Below are 16645 nucleotides of genomic sequence, written 5' to 3' on the forward strand. Positions count from 1 at the left end.
AGTGTCCAGCAGGTCCGTCATCAGTCATTACATAATAAATATATCTACCTGTCCGGCTGCAGTACTAGTGTGATATTATATATATATATATATTGTTTTCATCTCATTATCATCCAGTCTATATTAGCAGCAGACACAGTACGGTAGTCCACGGCTGTAGCTACCTCTATGTCTGCAGTCGCTCGTCCATCCATAATTGTATACCACCTACCCGTGGTTTTTTTCTTTTCTTTCTTCTTTATACATACTACTATAGTAGCTTACTGTAGCAGTCTGCGGTGCTGCTGAGCTGACAGTGTCCAGCAGGTCCGTCATCAGTCATTACATAATAAATATATCTACCTGTCCGGCTGCAGTACTAGTGTGATATTATATATATATATATTGATTTCATCTCATTATCATCCAGTCTATATTAGCAGCAGACACAGTACGGTAGTCCACGGCTGTAGCTACCTCTGTGTCGGCAGTCGCTCGTCCATCCATAATTGTATACCACCTACCCGTGGTTTTTTTTTTCTTTCTTCTTTATACATACTACTATAGTAGCTTACTGTAGCAGTCTGCGGTGCTGCTGAGCTGACAGTGTCCAGCAGGTCCGTCATCAGTCATTACATAATAAATATATCTACCTGTCCGGCTGCAGTACTAGTGTGATATTATATATATATATATATATATTGATTTCATCTCATTATCATCCAGTCTATATTAGCAGCAGACACAGTACGGTAGTCCACGGCTGTAGCTACCTCTGTGTCGGCAGTCGCTCGTCCATCCATAATTGTATACCACCTACCCGTGGTTTTTTTTTCTTTCTTCTTTATACATACTACTATAGTAGCTTACTGTAGCAGTCTGCGGTGCTGCTGAGCTGACAGTGTCCAGCAGGTCCGTCATCAGTCATTACATAATAAATATATCTACCTGTCCGGCTGCAGTACTAGTGTGATATTATATATATATATATTGATTTCATCTCATTATCATCCAGTCTATATTAGCAGCAGACACAGTACGGTAGTCCACGGCTGTAGCTACCTCTGTGTCGGCAGTCGCTCGTCCATCCATAATTGTATACCACCTACCCGTGGTTTTTTTTTTTCTTTCTTCTTTATACATACTACTATAGTAGCTTACTGTAGCAGTCTGCGGTGCTGCTGAGCTGACAGTGTCCAGCAGGTCCGTCATCAGTCATTACATAATAAATATATATACCTGTCCGGCTGCAGTACTAGTGATATTATATATATATATATATTGATTTCATCTCATTATCATCCAGTCTATATTAGCAGCAGACACAGTACGGTAGTCCACGGCTGTAGCTACCTCTGTGTCGGCAGTCGCTCGTCCATCCATAAGTATACTAGTATTCATTCATCTCCATTGTTTACCTGAGGTGCCTTTTAGTTGTGCCTATTAAAATATGGAGAACAAAAATGTTGAGGTTCCAAAATTAGGGAAAGATCAAGATCCACTTCCACCTCGTGCTGAAGCTGCTGCCACTAGTCATGGCTGAGAAGATAAAATGCCAGCAACGTCGTCTGCCAAGGCCGATGCCCAATGTCATAGTACAGAGCATGTAAAATCCAAAACACCAAATATCAGTAAAAAAAGGACTCCAAAATCTAAAATAAAATTGTCGGAAGAGAAGCGTAAACTTGCCAATATGCCATTTACCACACGGAGTGGCAAGGAACGGCTGAGGCCCTGGCCTATGTTCATGGCTAGTGGTTCATCTTCACATGAGGATGGAAGCACTCAGCCTCTCGCTAGAAAAATGAAAATACTCAAGCTGGCAAAAGCACCGCAAAGAACTGTGCGTTCTTCGAAATCCCAAATCCACAAGGAGAGTCCAATTGTGTCGGTTGCGATGCCTGACCTTCCCAACACTGGACGTGAAGAGCATGTGCCTTCCACCATTTGCACGCCCCCTGCAAGTGCTGGAAGGAGCACCCGCAGTCCAGTTCCTGATAGTCAGATTGAAGATGTCAGTGTTGAAGTACACCAGGATGAGGAGGATATGGGTGTTCCTGGCGCTGGGGAGGAAATTGACAAGGAGGATTCTGATGGTGAGGTGGTTTGTTTAAGTCAGGCACCCGGGGAGACACCTGTTGTCCGTGGGAGGAATATGGCCGTTGACATACCTGGTGAAAATACCAAAAAAATCAGCTCTTCGGTGTGGAAGTATTTCAACAGAAATGCGGACAACATTTGTCAAGCCGTGTGTTGCCTTTGTCAAGCTGTAATAAGTAGGGGTAAGGACGTTAACCACCTCGGAACATCCTCCCTTATACGTCACCTGCAGCGCATTCATAATAAGTCAGTGACAAGTTCAAAAACTTTGGGCGACAGCGGAAGCAGTCCACTGACCAGTAAATCCCTTCCTCTTGTAACCAAGCTCACGCAAACCACCCCACCAACTCCCTCAGTGTCAATTTCCTCCTTCCCCAGGAATGCCAATAGTCCTGCAGGCCATGTCACTGGCAATTCTGACGATTCCTCTCCTGCCTGGGATTCCTCCGATGCATCCTTGCGTGTAACGCCTACTGCTGCTGGCGCTGCTGTTGTTGCTGCTGGGAGTCGATGGTCATCCCAGAGGGGAAATCGTAAGACCACTTTTACTACTTCCACCAAGCAATTGACTGTCCAACAGTCCTTTGCGAGGAAGAAGAAATATCACAGCAGTCATCCTGCTGCAAAGCGGATAACTGAGGCCTTGGCATCCTGGGTGGTGAGAAACGTGGTTCCGGTATCCATCATTACTGCAGAGCCAACTAGAGACTTGTTGGAGGTACTGTGTCCCCGGTACCAAATACCATCTAGGTTCCAGTTCTCTAGGCAGGCGATACCGAAAATGTACACAGACCTCAGAAAAAGAGTCACCAGTGTCCTAAAAAATGCAGCTGTACCCAATGTCCACTTAACCACGGACATGTGGACAAGTGGAGCAGGGCAGTGTCAGGACTATATGACTGTGACAGCCCACTGGGTAGATGTATGGACTCCCGCCGCAAGAACAGCAGCGGCGGCACCAGTAGCAGCATCTCGCAAACGCCAACTCTTTCCTAGGCAGGCTACGCTTTGTATCACCGGTTTCCAGAATACGCACACAGCTGAAAACCTCTTACGGCAACTGAGGAAGATCATCGCGGAATGGCTTACCCCAATTGGACTCTCCTGTGGATTTGTGGCATCGGACAACGCCAGCAATATTGTGTGTGCATTAAATCTGGGCAAATTCCAGCACGTCCCATGTTTTGCACATACCTTGAATTTGGTGGTGCAGAATTTTTTTAAAAAACGACAGGGGCGTGCAAGAGATGCTGTCGGTGGCCAGAAGAATTGCGGGACACTTTCGGCGTACAGGCACCACGTACAGAAGACTGGAGCAACACCAAAAACGCCTGAACCTGCCCTGCCATCATCTGAAGCAAGAAGTGGTAACGAGGTGGAATTCAACCCTATATATGCTTCAGAGGTTGGAGGAGCAGCAAAAGGCCATTCAAGCCTATACAATTCAGCACGATATAGGAGGTGGAATGCACCTGTCTCAAGCGCAGTGGAGAATGATTTCAACGTTGTGCAAGGTTCTGCTGCCCTTTGAACTTGCCACACGTGAAGTCAGTTCAGACACTGCCAGCCTGAGTCAGGTCATTCCCCTCATCAGGCTTTTGCAGAAGAAGCTGGAGACATTGAAGGAGGAGCTAACACGGAGCGATTCCGCTAGGCATGTGGGACTTGTGGATGGAGCCCTTAATTCGCTTAACAAGGATTCACGGGTGGTCAATCTGTTGAAATCAGAGCACTACATTTTGGCCACCGTGCTCGATCCTAGATTTAAAACCTACCTTGGATCTCTCTTTCCGGCAGGCACAAGTCTGCTGGGATTCAAAGACCTGCTGGTGAGAAAATTGTCAAGTCAAGCGGAACGCGACCTGTCAACATCTCCTCCTTCACATTCTCCCGCAACTGGGGGTGCGAGGAAAAGGCTCAGAATTCCGAGCCCACCCGCTGGCGGTGATGCAGGGCAGTCTAGAGCGACTGCTGATGCTGACATCTGGTCCGGACTGAAGGACCTGTCAACGATTACGGACATGTCGTCTACTGTCACTGCATATGATTCTCTCCCCATTAAAAGAATGGTGGAGGATTATATGAGTGACCGCATCCAAGTAGGCACGTCACATAGTCCGTACTTATACTGGCAGGAAAAAGAGGCAATTTGGAGGCCCTTGCACAAACTGGCTTTATTCTACCTAAGTTGCCCTCCCACAAGTGTGTACTCCGAAAGAGTGTTTAGTGCCGCCGCTCACCTTGTCAGCAATCGGCGTACGAGGTTACTTCCAGAAAATGTGGAGAAGATGATGTTCATTAAAATGAATTATAATCAATTCCTCTGTGGAGACATTGACCAGCAGCAATTGCCTCCACAAAGTACACAGGGAGCTGAGATGGTGGATTCCAGTGGGGACGAATTGATAATCTGTGAGGAGGGGGATGTACACGGTGATATATCGGAGGATGATGATGAGGTGGACATCTTGCCTCCGTAGAGCCAGTTTGTGCAAGGAGAGATTAATTGCTTCTTTTTTGGTGGGGGTCCAAACCAACCCGTCATTTCAGTCACAGTCGTGTGGCAGACCCTGTCACTGAAATGATGGGTTGGTTAAAGTGTGCATGTCCTGTTTATACAACATAAGGGTGGGTGGGAGGGCCCAGGGACAATTCCATCTTGCACCTCTTTTTTCTTTAATTTTTCTTTGCGTCATGTGCTGTTTGGGGAGTGTCTTTTGGAAGGGCCATCCTGCGTGACACTGCAGTGCCACTCCTAGATGGGCCAGGTGTTTGTGTCGGCCACTAGGGTCGCTTATCTTACTCACACAGCTACCTTATTGCGCCTCTTTTTTTCTTTGCGTCATGTGCTGTTTGGGGAGTGTTTTTTGGAAGTGCCATCCTGCGTGACACTGCAGTGCCACTCCTAGATGGGCCCGGTGTTTGTGTCGGCCACTAGGGTCGCTTATCTTACTCACACAGCTACCTCATTGCGCCTCTTTTTTTCTTTGCGTCATGTGCTGTTTGGGGAGTGTTTTTTGGAAGGGCCATCCTGCGTGACACTGCAGTGCCACTCCTAGATGGGCCCGGTGTTTGTGTCGGCCACTAGGGTCGCTTATCTTACTCACACAGCTACCTCATTGCGCCTCTTTTTTTCTTTGCGTCATGTGCTGTTTGGGGAGTGTTTTTTGGAAGGGCCATCCTGCGTGACACTGCAGTGCCACTCCTAGATGGGCCAGGTGTTTGTGTCGGCCACTAGGGTCGCTTATCTTACTCACACAGCTACCTCATTGCGCCTCTTTTTTTCTTTGCGTCATGTGCTGTTTGGGGAGTGTTCTTTGGAAGGGCCATCCTGCGTGACACTGCAGTGCCACTCCTAGATGGGCCCGGTGTTTGTGTCGGCCACTAGGGTCGCTTATCTTACTCACACAGCTACCTCATTGCGCCTCTTTTTTTCTTTGCGTCATGTGCTGTTTGGGGAGTGTTTTTTGGAAGGGCCATCCTGCGTGACACTGCAGTGCCACTCCTAGATGGGCCAGGTGTTTGTGTCGGCCACTAGGGTCGCTTAGCTTACTCACACAGCTACCTCATTGCGCCTCTTTTTTTCTTTGCGTCATGTGCTGTTTGGGGAGTGTTTTTTGGAAGGGCCATCCTGCGTGACACTGCAGTGCCACTCCTAGATGGGCCCGGTGTTTGTGTCGGCCACTAGGGTCGCTTATCTTACTCACACAGCTACCTCATTGCGCCTCTTTTTTTCTTTGCGTCATGTGCTGTTTGGGGAGTGTTTTTTGGAAGGGCCATCCTGCGTGACACTGCAGTGCCACTCCTAGATGGGCCCGGTGTTTGTGTCGGCCACTAGGGCCGCTTAGCTTAGTCATCCAGCGACCTCGGTGCAAATTTTAGGACTAAAAATAATATTGTGAGGTGTGAGGTATTCAGAATAGACTGAAAATGAGTGGAAATTATGGTTTTTGAGGTTAATAATACTTTGGGATCAAAATGACCCCCAAATTCTATGATTTAAGCTGTTTTTTAGTGTTTTTTGAAAAAAACACCCGAATCCAAAACACACCCGAATCCGACAAAAAAAATTCTGTGAGGTTTTGCCAAAACGCGGTCGAACCCAAAACACGGCCGCGGAACCGAACCCAAAACCAAAACACAAAACCCGAAAAATTTCAACTGCACATCTCTAGTTGTTATGCTGGTGCTTCTTAGGGCTCAGTGATGTCTCATGCTGCCTTGCCTGCATATGCGGTGCAGCGTGGCCAGGGCTAGTGAAGCCTTTGATTGTGCGGCAATAAGTTCACAGTGGCGGCGGCGCCGCAGCAGAGTCTGATCCGCCGGTGCAGTGAAAGGAAGTCGCATACGGGTCGGGGTCATAGCGGGGGTCGGGGTCACAGCAAGGGCTGAGGCGGCTGGCGGGGTCTTGGTCATGTGGCAGGCTGTGCTGCTGTAGCAGGAAAAAATGTTTTCCTGTGTACAGCAGTAGCACACAGCAGTTCTTGTGGGCCTATTTTAATGGGGTGGCCTGGAGCTGCAGCTTCATCCGCCCCATTGTTAATCCGGCCCTGGGTCCCTGGTGTTATAACTTCCTGCAGAGCTGAGAATTACCACAAATATATGGCTTCCACAGGTCCGGTGAGCTCCCCCTTGAAGAGCTGTTGGCTTGTAATCACTGGCTCAAAAAAAGTGCGCCCTGTAATTGATGTAATTGATGGAATATGCTGCGCGATATAAAAACTGCTAATAAAGAAATAATTGATACACTTTTAGTGGAGACTTTTATGTGTTTTTTTATATACTTCTTGCAATGGCGTAACTAGAAATTTTTCTCCCCCAAGCTAAAAAATTCTCTGGCGCCCCCCCTCCCCCATAATTGGCACTAGTAAAGTGATGAATCTGCGCGCGCCAAAGGTGCGCATTGCAAAAAGGGGTGTGGCTTTGTTGGAATGGGCGTGTTTTTTTTTTTATAAAGGGACGTGGCATTGCAGGAAAAGACTACTTTATACCCCAGTTTTGCAACCTGCACGCCCAGACGTTGGCCACCACAGCAAAGAAAAATAATCCTGATTCATGCCCCTTACATTATTTGTCATTTTTCCTCCTTATAGTAATGCCCAGTATACATTATGCCACATACTGCAATGGCCCTTAGACATTATGCCACACACAATAATGCACATGACACAATATGCACACACCATAATGCCCCGACACATTATGCCACACACCGTAATGCCTGTGACACATTATGACAGGAATCGCAATGCCCGTTATACATTATGCTACACACTGCAATGCCCCTGATACATTATAGCACATACAATGCCTGTGATATATTATGACACACACCGCAATGACCCTGAGACATTATACCACATACCACAATGCCCGTGATATAGTATACAACACACCGTAATGCCGGTGACACATACCGAAATGCCCGTTATACCCTATGCCACACACCGCAATGCCCATTATACATTATGCCACACACTGCAATGCCCCTGAGACATTATACCACATACCACAAATGCCCGTGATATAGTATGCCACACACGTAATGCCTGACACATTATGACACACACCGCAATGTCCGTGATACATTATGCCACACACTGCAATGACCCTGAGACATTGTCCCACATACCACAATGCCCGTGATATAGTATGCCATACACCTTAATGCCTGTGACACATACCACAATGCCCGTTATACCCTATGCCACACACCGCAATGCCCGTTATACATTATTCCACACTGCAATGCCCCTGAGACATTATACCACATACCACAATGCCCGTGATATAGTATGCCGCACACCGTAATGCCTGTGACACATTAGGACACACACCGCAATGTCCGTGATACATTATGCCACACACCGCAATGCCCATTACACATTAAGTCCTACAGTAAGGCTTCTAATTACTTTTAAATTACCTGCTCGTTGCCAGGGGTTTCATGCTCTTGGTTCCATGCACGGTGCCAGAGGTTTTCATGCTCAGGGTGTCATGCTCGTTGCCAGGGGTTTCATGCACTGGGTGTCATGCTCGTTGCTAGGGGGTAATGCTTGTTGCTAGGGCTGTGCTCCCAATGCCACATATGTCCCCAGTGCCAGATATTCGCCCACAGTGCCAGGTACAAACATGCCCCCAATGCCAAATATGCCCCTCCCCACAGTGCCAGGTACACATATACCCCATATACCCCCCAGTGCCAAATAAGCTCCCCCAGTGCCACATATGCCCATTCAGTGCCACATATACCCCCCAAGTGCTAAATATGCTCCCCTTCCCCCAGTGCCAAATATGCTCCCCCAGTGCCAGGTACAACTCACCCCCTCTCCCCCGCTGTTTTGTGAAGGAGGGACACGGAGGGCACAGCGCGCGCCTCTCCTGTGTCCCTCCTGCGTCTCCGGCGTGTCTGTTAAATGAAGTGCCGGTTCGTGAGCAAATCAGAGCTCACGAATGGGCACTTCATTTAATAGACACGCCGGAGACGCAGGAGGGACGCAGGAGAGGCGCGCGCTGTGCCCTCCGTGTCTCTCCTCCACAGCAGAGATCAGTGGCGGCTAGGGCGCCCCTCAGCGAGCGCAGTGGCTGCGGACCCCTAGTAACACCACTGACTTCTTGCAAGTTGAAAGTTTTTGATGGCATTTATCAGTGCCTATGGATGAGACTATTCTTACTGAGAAGTGTAATTTTAAAGTTACTTTTATGCATTGCAGTTTTTGATACATTTTTGCAAATTAGGTTTTTGATACATTTCCCTATGAGAAACAGTGGGCGGTATTCAAATGACATATCACGCCCAATCTCCTTTCTAAAATGATCCTCATTATCGCACATATTGCACCCATAGTAATCAGGTTTAGCTGTGTAAAGGGTTGGATGCCTCGTTACCCCAGGGGCAGCAAGCTGAAATGATGATTTATCAGATAGGATTCCCAGAACTGTAGTAACCGACCATTGCATTAGCAGTGAAGGCGGAAATTTTTTGATTTGGAGATTTGCTATAGTGAATTTTGTACACAAATTGCAGTGCTGTATAAACTTTCTTCATGCATTTTACCTAAATTGGTGAAGCGTAAAGTTGACCTTCGTATGAGAGGCACAGCTGCAGCAATTAAAAAGCACTTGGGTGGAGTTATCAATAGTTTAAAATATACATTCTCCACTAAGAAAAAGAAAAGCTTTATAAATGATACAATTCCAGTTTATTGAATCTGCATAATTTTGAAAATTGAACGAAGTCTAATATATCTGCACCCAATATATATATACAAATAATTAAAACCTGTTTGCGCAGAGGTTGTATAATAATAACAATGTATATGGTGGATAGGAAGTGAGGGAAGAAATTTGCGGTTGGGCTTGGGAGAATTGTAGCAAATACCGTACAAGTGAATTAAAAAATGCAAGCAAAAATAAAAATTGCAATTTTGCAAATTTTTAGATGAAATGCAGCTGAATCCTTGGCACATCTATAAAGGGTGGAGGCTGTGCTGTGCATATGGGACCCAGAGTCCAGGGGTCAGGGGTGAATGAAGTACCATAAGGGCCTGGGACTAAAAATGTTCTAGGGCCTATTTTAGAAGCTGTGACCAGTCCTGTGTGGGTGTGGCCAATCCCATGTGGGTGTGTACACCCCCTGCACTATCAGCCCCAATGTCTCCCTAAATACTGAAAAGTATAAAAATTGCAACATTTTCAGAGAAAATAGAAAAACAATTTTAATGCTTTAGAGCCAATCCTGTGGCCAGAACATTAAGCCCAATGATATTGCTAGCGTCCGCGGGCACCAGCATAACGGGCATACACACTGCCCAATATGTGCCAAATTGAGCAATATGTTGTCTGATCTGGTGGATTGGTCTGACATTTTGCTCGGTGTGTACCCAGCTTTACACTTTATAACCTATCTGAAAAATATAAGATTAAACATGTAAATATAGCATCATACAAATAAATACCTGAAAGTTAACTAGCCATTGTTAAAATCTGCTTTATTTTTATTTAATCAGAGAGCACTATATTGTGGAAGATGATTCTTTCTACTTTATGTTTTACTTTTCAGAAAGTGCCGCCATGACTTCCGTTGTGGGGATTCCAGCACCAGAGGATAGAGAGGGTCAATGAAAAACACGAAGTGCCCAAGGCATACATTTTCTGGACCTTCACTACTGCACATGAACTGTGAACGCACCACTGTACTTTTCAGTACTCTATGATCGTTCTGAATGTCCATAAAAAGGTTAATCAGTGGAGGATGTTTTGTCTCGAGCCTTTAGTGAAATGCATTTGTACTATCATCAAGATAAGACAAACTCCACTGTTCCATCTGGAGCTGTGCTTTAAAACCACTTAACTGATGATTTTTCCCTTCAAAACAGTTCATAAGATTGTTTTTTTTATTTATTTTTTATTAATTTAATATAGATTAAAAGGTATTTTTTAAAAATATTTAAATATTATATTATTCACATCTGCAGAATGGATCTTCTCATCAAAAACTGGGCGACACATTGGGGCTGTGCGGTCCCATGAGATCTGACCAAGCCAGTTAAGTGGTTAAATGAAGGGGCTTTTGCATTATAAAGTTCCTTTTATTTGTGAACTACTGTTATGTAAATTTCATACAAGATGTCTCTATATGGAATGTGATGTTTTTATTGAAATGAAGAAAAATTAATATAAAAAAGTTGGAAATGTAAAAATCAATCAATAAAAATAAATAAATAAATAAATAAATAAATAAAGCTCTGCTAATGCCCATGTACCCACACCCCCTCCCCCATATCCCTACTACAGGTGTTGCACCCCCAACCTGCTGCCTCTTTCCTTAGCAGCGAGCAGATAGGGTCTCCAGCCTACACGTCGGGAATATTGGGCAGGACTATGTCATCGTAGCTTAGCACCACACTCCCAACATAACAAGTAATGAGAATGAGGAGCAGCAGATGAGAGCTTCACATGTTTCCTCTCTTCTTGTCAGTGGCAGGGTCTCCAGGTGCATATGCTGCCAGGATGTTAAAAATGTTACATTATGTTCTTCATTGAGTAGGTAACCCTTAACCACTGGATCCTCAGGTGGTTGCCTTCAGTTGGGTACACACTAATAAATATATTGCCCGTTACATTGAACAGGGGATATATTTCTGTAGTACATTTGCTGGAATGTACACCCAATATGTCTGAATGCCGTTCACAGATATATTAATTCAGCCCTACAGCACAGCCTGTGCCGATATACCTTGCAGATACTGTATATCGTTATGTCTGGCTCTGTGTATGGGCAACCCGCTCACCACCCGCATGCTGACTGTAGGGCCTGACATCACAGCTGAGTGGGTAAATTTAAATGCTCCCCCAGTTGTGATGTTGGGGTAGGCACATTGACCGGCTGACTGGTAACTGTATGCGTACCAAATCGGCTGCTATGACAGCGGATCCACTGGCAAAGTATGTACTTAGAAACAGGGTCATATTCAATTATGCTTGATACTTACTGTGCAAGGAAAGGGCTTGTAGCCTCTGACTTTTATGCCCAGGCCTATTCAATAATAATAAGCTCTTTTTCTCAGGCGGTAAAGCAATGGCTAACATGTGTTAACCCGTAGGTGGTCACAATAAGTGCAGAAAGCCCTACTTTCCGAGGATTTCCGTTCGAGCCTCAGAAGGGGGTGAAAAAAATCTGAATTAAGTACAGCCTGCAGGATTATCATGGGCTACAAATGAATAGGTGCGAGCACTGCTTCAAGGCTCATTAAAGATTTAAGGCTAATTAGATCTGCCCCTAAATGATAATGCTGTACCTGGTTTTTCATTTTCATTTAGCCCCGTTTGCATTAAATACTTTTTTTTCTGATTTTGTGTGATATATGCCAATATATTGTACATACGTATACACAGTTCAGTAATGTTGATCATAAATTCTACTCTTTTCTAATGTATTGCTTTCTTTTTCAAATAACGCAGAGCTGGCAGAAATCTCTTTGATGTCACTGTAGATGCCTAGTTTTCTGGAAATGACAACAGTTGGGTACATGGTTACAATAAGAAACAAGAAGAAATATCTTTAATTTGTGGTTATTGTTAAAATGTTACATTTCCTGTACTGGCATTGCTGAGTCATGCGCAGATCCGGTGGAACTAATAAGGCCCAAAAAACTGCTTCCTAAATGCCAGATATATCCAGTGAGCTCAGCACAGATAGATCAGTGTTCACCGTACCTGACTCAACTCCACAGCTAGCACAGTTCTGCTTTGCAATAAATAGCGTCCTGTTTCTTTTCCAAAATCTTTTAAAAACAGCTTATGATCGTCCCGTAGAATCCAGTTCAATACAAATTTGCTTTTAGCTTTTGACTAGTTATCTGTTATATTGCTGTAGCATGGAAGCCAGAATTCATGCTGTTCTTTGCACATCCAAAAGGGTCAATAAATAAACAAAATAATATCTGACTGTCCCAATTCGGACAGGACTGACTGAGCATGAAAGGATTTTTCATTTAAATATAGCCAAATGTTACTTGGAATTTACATAATGTAGTTTAAAAGGCTTGTAAAAGTATGCAGCTACTAGCACAGTCTGGAATTGTATAGGCCCAGAGCTTACAGCCATTACTTGTACACAGTGTACCCATATATTTAACAGCTTCTGGTGTGACAATGCCAAAATAGGAATACAGTAGTCACTAGGATTTGCTACCCCCCTTCCCCTCCCTTGGACTTTCTGGAGGAATCCAGACAACAACTTAGAGGGTATCTAAAGGTGGAAAAGCCATATAGCCATATTGGAAAATTACAGTAGAACACACAAATAATAATAAAATATGTTCATACAGACACAGCAGTATAGGGCAAACACATCCACTGTGATCTCTATGAAACTGAATGAGAGGAAGTAATCATAGAGCATGACCTTGGGGGCACCAACAGGAGGAGGAAGAGAGGGGGAGGTAAAATTGGAAGAAGAGACAGAAAAGGAATAGTTAGAAAGATACAGGACATACAAGAGTGGGCACAGTTGTTAGCAACCAAAAAAAGTTAGCAATTGGGCAAATCCATGTTGCACTGCAGGTGGGGCAGATGTAACATGTGAAGAGAGATTTAGATTTGGGTGGGTTATATTGTCTCTGTGCAGGGTAACTACTGGCTGCTTAATTTTTACACTTCAATTTAGATTTCAGTTTGAACATACTCCACCCAAATCTAACTCTCTCTGCACATGTTACATATGCCCCACCTGCAGTGCACATGGTTTTGCCCAATTGCTAACTTTTTTGGTTTGCTAACAACTCCGAATAACCCCCAGAGTCTTGTATCTCAAGGGAGTGTCAGGTTTGAATGAAGAGGTGTTAAATGCAGTTGATAGGTCAAGTTGGATAAGGGTGTCAAATGACTCTTAGATTTAGCACTTATAAGAACCTCTTCCAGCATTGAATGCACATAAACCAAACATCTCAAATAAATGACACAAAACTTGAATAACTAGGAGACAGATACCAACAAACAGCGGTACTCTTTCAACTAAATTAGCAAGGTCCGATCCACTAGGTCAGGTATGTCCAAACTGCGGCCCTCCAGCTGTTGAGAAACTACACATCCCAGCATGCCTTGACACAGCTTTAGCATTCTCTGACAGCAAAACTGTGTCAGGGCATGCTGGGATATGTAGTTTCACAACAGCTGGAGGGCCGCAGTTTGGACATGCCTGCACTAGGTAGTACATAACATTAGTAGAGTATGGGGACTTATATGTGAGAGCAAGAAGATTACTGCCTCTTCCTCTGTCACTTTCTCTCTCACCATTCATTTAACTTAGCACTAGGTTGATGCCAAATGTTATTAACGTTAGTGCACACTTTAATAAATAAAAGTGAAATCTGGATGGGTTGGCATTGAGTAAGGACCCAAACAATCTCCCAATACTCTACTACGCATATTCCTCGGTAGCTGCAATAGTTAACAATCATAAAAATGTGGTACATTTTGGTACACCTTTTCTAATATGATACAAAAATACACATCAAATGGAAATGTAACATCATACATAGCAGATCCTGCTGTAGTCCATTATTCAAGACAAAACTTTAGTGCTGTACTTGCTTGTGAGAGTCCTGTATAGTAAATGTACACGTTTTGTATTACTGAGATAATATAGTTCTGCCACTAAACACTACTCCTGATCCATCTTAAGGCATGAAACAAGTGTACAAGACGAGTATAGTTATTTCCCATAAGAAATTTGGGACTGTGATGTTGTGGAGACAAACAGCTATATGTGATGCAAGCAGAGAAGAAAACTTTCCGTATCTCAGCTATATCAAACCTCCAATGTAAATCTGCAGGGACAGCTACGGTTAATCTAACCTGCCTTGCTTGTTGTTGCTGAAATGATTTCTTAAACTGGAAACTTTTCCACAGTGAGCTGTCCTCTTTTGCACTGTGTCATGACCATACCCTTAGGACGACCGTAAGTCATTGACAAGATGTACAATATATATTATTCTATACATTTTATCAGTTTTACTTTATTGATGAAAATTTATGAATATTGAGTAAATTAAGAAAACCTATAAATGATTTAGAAATACAGGCAGCTCCCACTTAGTAGGGAAATGACGGTTGTGCCTTTTCATAACATACAGTATTTAGGAGCAGGAATACATAACATAAGTGCTGAGGTCCTCCAAAACAGGTCTTGGCACAATCAGGTATTATTTTAGAGATAATGAGTAAGTGAATTATCTGTTGTGTTTTTTAATTGCCTGATCATTTCTCTAGACAATCGTTGTTGCTTTGTAACAAAGTGTCAGCAAGATACAGTACATCAGAGTTTTAATAAGGTCAACACACTTCCCAAAATAACTACCTGCTTATTAGTTTCACATTTGATGTTGCAAATTTATACTAAGCTAAAACCAACATATTTAGGAACATATACAACATAAATTAAACATATAGTGTAACACTTTTTAACCAGCGATTAGAATTTCATTTTGGAGCAATTTACCATAAATAGCTTGTGTATACTTACCTTTAGTACAAGTCTCTGCAGTGTACACTAGGGACCAGAAATGAAATCTGATGTATCACCTAGCTGTCAGTAAGGTTTTATGTTGTACATACAGCCACAATTTTTGGCTTTTCTAATGACTCTATGTCACTGTTCTATGCACAGTGGCAGGGGTGCTGAGAGTGGGGCCAGGTACCAGTTATGCAGGCCTGGGTGTGTTCAAGGTGCCAGGGCCATCTGTTGAGAGAGACAATGCTCCTCTTTGTTGCAATGTGCCTCAGCGGATTTTGCCATGCTCCCCAATATCACCCAGTACCACGGAACCCAGTACCACCATATGTCTCAGTGGCCTTGCACACTGATGACAGAAACAGCTCATCAAATACTTTGCATACTAAACATCAGAAAGGGCTCTGCATTGTAGAATGGTCACTTAAATCCTTTTCTAAACAGATTGATTTATACAAAAAATAAAATAAATTTGCATAAATACTAGAATAGATTCTTGAGTCTAGTAAGTATTATCAGCTCGTTATTTGCTAAGTATTAAAAGCTGGATAAATTTTAGGTATATTGTAAAGTGAAAGGACGTTCTGAAAGTACTAGATAAAAGAGCCAGATAAACATCTTTTCATGAGGATTCATCCTCAATTTAATCTGTACTGAGGGCAGTTTGGCTATAAATTACAGTATATACAAGTTACCCTTGCAAGGTTTAAGGGGCCCATACATCAGGGTAGTATCTCTGTTCTGCTCTGCCGGGCCTGGGTCAGGGGATCGGCAAAATCCAACATGTTGAGAATCCTCGATTTGACAATTCTGACACAAAAATGATCTATGCGGTTCCTTGACGATGATCTGCAAGCTTTAACTGTTTTGATCAAAATATGACTGATCCCCTGTTTTATTTGCTACATACGGTACAGATATATTTGCAGTGTATTAGTGGGGATTGCGATTGAAATGCCAGCAGGTGGATGCCGGCGGTCAGAATGCTGACAGCGGCATCCCGCTATTGAGAATCCCAATAGGGGAAAGGTTAGTATACTCACCTTACCCCAATGGCGCCCTTACCCTCCCTTGTAACAGTCTAAACCTAACCCTACCCATTCCACAGCCTAACCCTCCCCTCAGCCCAACCCTAACCCTCCCTGGGGGTGCCTAAACTTAATCCCCCTCCCCGCAGTTTAAACCTAACCCAACCACCCGGGAGCCTAACCCTAACCCTCCTGACCGTATCCTATTATTGTTAGCTGTCATAGTAAATGTCTTTCTGTTTTACAAAAACTATCTGAATCAGCAAGTCTGGGATTTTTAACATGCAGGATTAGCATTGATTGATGATCAATGGACTTTGTCGTTTGGATCGCTAATTGGATTGGCAGAACTGGTATTTGTGGCGTAGATGTACTGTATGGCACGCATTTGACGTAATAAAAAAAGTTATGTTCCAATAAAGTATGGTGTAACATTCATTAGGATTCAGCAGTGCTTATTTCTTTAAAAAAAAAAAACAGAGAGAGAGAGAAAAAAGGTAACTTTGCTCCTAAAAAAGGTGTA

General features: G+C 43.8%; 1 long non-coding RNA gene across 2 annotated transcripts in view; it reads left to right on the forward strand.

Annotated features, from left to right (window-relative positions):
* LOC134911420 (uncharacterized) overlaps positions 1-11561 on the forward strand; it is a 100939-nt gene extending 89378 nt beyond the window's left edge. For both annotated transcript variants that reach the window (XR_010176553.1, XR_010176552.1), the window contains exon 3: positions 10142-11561. This is a non-coding gene — a long non-coding RNA (uncharacterized LOC134911420). The remainder of the gene's footprint in view (positions 1-10141) is intronic.
* The last annotated feature ends 5084 nt before the right edge of the window (positions 11562-16645 follow it).

This window comes from Pseudophryne corroboree, chromosome 4 (assembly GCF_028390025.1).
Source record: "Pseudophryne corroboree isolate aPseCor3 chromosome 4, aPseCor3.hap2, whole genome shotgun sequence".
Taxonomy (NCBI): Eukaryota; Metazoa; Chordata; class Amphibia; order Anura; family Myobatrachidae; genus Pseudophryne; species Pseudophryne corroboree.